This window comes from Lactuca virosa, chromosome 3 (genome assembly GCF_052849685.1).
Source record: "Lactuca virosa cultivar CGN04683 chromosome 3, Lactuca_virosa_CGN04683_v6, whole genome shotgun sequence".
Lineage (NCBI taxonomy): Eukaryota > Viridiplantae > Streptophyta > Magnoliopsida > Asterales > Asteraceae > Lactuca > Lactuca virosa.
This window is the reverse complement of record NC_136428.1, coordinates 241,677,017-241,679,704: the sequence shown is the minus strand read 5'-3', so window position 1 is coordinate 241,679,704 and position 2,688 is coordinate 241,677,017. Positions and strand designations below refer to the sequence as shown.

General features: G+C 36.5%; 1 long non-coding RNA gene across 1 annotated transcript; it reads right to left on the bottom strand.

The window, feature by feature from the left end:
- Positions 1 to 270: 270 nt before the first annotated feature.
- Positions 271 to 1,127, bottom strand: LOC145167077 (uncharacterized). Its single transcript, XR_013740891.1, has 2 exons — positions 1,076 to 1,127; positions 271 to 942 (listed from the first exon to the last, which is right to left on the bottom strand). It is a non-coding gene; the product is annotated as an uncharacterized LOC145167077 (long non-coding RNA).
- Positions 1,128 to 2,688: the final 1,561 nt, after the last annotated feature.

The following is a 2,688-nucleotide window of genomic DNA, read 5'->3' as shown; positions in this document are numbered from 1 at the left end:
GCACAAAAAATATAGAAACTATTTTAGAAAATAACTACAACCATATTTATTGTAACTTTTCAGTGTTTTATTACTGTTTTTCTTGGAAATATGACGATTAGTATGTATTAATATTACAAGTAAGTTAGTTAAAAAATTAATTCATTTATAACTCTTACATTTCTACTAATCAAATTCATGAAATATAAATGAGAAAAAATATACAGCTATCTAAACGTATACCCAACTAAAAATAAAATACGTATGACAATTTGTAACAAGAACAATGAGTTTAAGAAACGTATATCTTCAACAACAAAATGTTAGTTTAACTAACACTTGTGATATTTTACCCAAATTAGTATGGGTAGCTAAAATCGTCACTAAAAGATAATAATTGCAACCCTACAACCAACCCTATTGAAGATTCTTTATCTTCAAACCGTTTTTTATGAGAATTTATACAAATTAGTTCGAACATAGTTCAAAATATGATATTAGAAAAATTAAATATCCTCCTATTTATTGCTTCCTATTACTTTCTATTCATATTAAATCATAACATTTGGAATCCATTAATTTTCTTTCTTAATCTCCTCTCTTAACTTTGATATTTGTTTTGATAAGTAGGAAGATTGGTAGGAAGAAAAAGTAGGAGGATATCTGATTTTTCATGATATTAATAGGTAGTGATTTGAGGGGTAACATACTATCACTTTCAAAATGAGTAACTTTTGGTTGTCTTGGGAGAATCAGCTACTTTGAGAGTTTCTTCGATAAGTTTGCGTGCTTTCTTGCTACGTATTTCGATTCTCATGCTTTCACTCTTTTCAATCTTGTCATAACTACTCCACGAACTGTCATCACTAGGAACTGATTTCTTCATCTTCAAAGACATCAATTTCGTCTTCAATGACACCATCAGTCTCTTGAAAACCATTTCCCTAATAGATAGGATTTTATCTGAAGACAACGCATTTGAAAACATATCAGGACCATACTTATATATGTGTATTAAAAGCAAAAGAACAAAAGAAAAAAAATTAGAGATTTTATGATAAAAGTAGAAAAAAACAAGGGGTTATGGAGCAATTACCTTAAGAGAATGTAGGTGGTGGTTGAGGAAGAAGGATGAATAACGTATGGGTTTCACGAAGAATGTATTGGAGAGAGATGCACCATATATTTGTTCAGAGTTTTGATGTTTGACTTTTAGTTGGAAAGTAGTGCCAATACTTTGCTATTTAAAATAGGGTAAAGGTACGAAAACAACTAATTTCTATTTATTTGTTTATTATAATATATTCTTATATATATATATATATATATATATATATATATATATATATATATATATATATATATATATATATATATATATATATATATATATATGTTTTATTAAGTCATGGTATCTTGAAAAATCTATATATTTATAATATTATATATTTATATTTTTATCAGGACATCATATTTTGTAAAAAAAATCTACTTATAATAGTGAAAATTGCTATATATTTGGATGAAATTGTTATTATTTGATAGATTCTTAATTACAATGCTCAAATAAAAAAGAAAGATGTATAAAAAATTAAACTTAAATGAATATAAATTGCTATTTCATTACCGTTGGGATTTTTTTCTTACAACCGTGCCTTAATTCAAAAACGGTGATTGTTGGGAATTTTAACCGTCCCCCTCGTGTGAGAAATTCTTTATGGCTTTTAGGTGCATTTGGTTTGCTGGAATAGAATGAAATTCGGAAGAAATGAATCCAATTCCACCACATTTCAGTATTTGGTTCAACTTTGTAGGATGAAATTGGAATCCTAAATGAAAATTTTTTCTATCAAATAAGGGAAAACATTTTCCTTCAAGAAGATGATGGAATTAATTCCCTACTATGACGGAAAGTGACATTTGACCTTATTACTTTTGTTTTATTTCACAACATAACATCTACCACTATCACTCACCACCACCACCGCCGCCACCACCACCCGTCCCTACCACTCACCACCACCGCCACCACCACCCACCCACCCTCACGACGACGATGACCACCACCACTACCTACTATCGCCACCGCCACTGCCACCACCACCCACCCCCACCACCACCACTACCTACCTACCGCCACCGCCAGCACTACCACCACCACCTACCACTACTACCACCACCACTACCAACACCACCACCACCCACCCCTACCACTACCGTTATCGTCACCACCTACCCGAAACCACCGCCACCACTACCACCTCCACCTGCAACCGCCACCACCACCACCTACAACCGCTACCACCACCATCACAACCTACTGCCACCGCCACCTACCACTACCAGCACCACCACCCACTTACCGCCACCGTCACCACCACCACCTACCGTTACCGCTACCACCACTTACCACCACCATCACTAGTACTACCTACCACTGCCACTAACTACCGTCACTGCCACCACCACCACCATTCACCACCACTATCACCATCACCGCCACCACCCGCAACCCTCCATCACCACCATCACCACCTACCGTTACCGCCACCTACCACCACCACTACCACCACAACCCACTTACCGCCACCACTACCACCACTATCACCAGTACCACCTACCACCGCCACCAACTACTGTCACCGCCACCGCCACCACCACCCATCACCATCACCGCCACCACCCACAACCCTCCATCGCCACCACCAC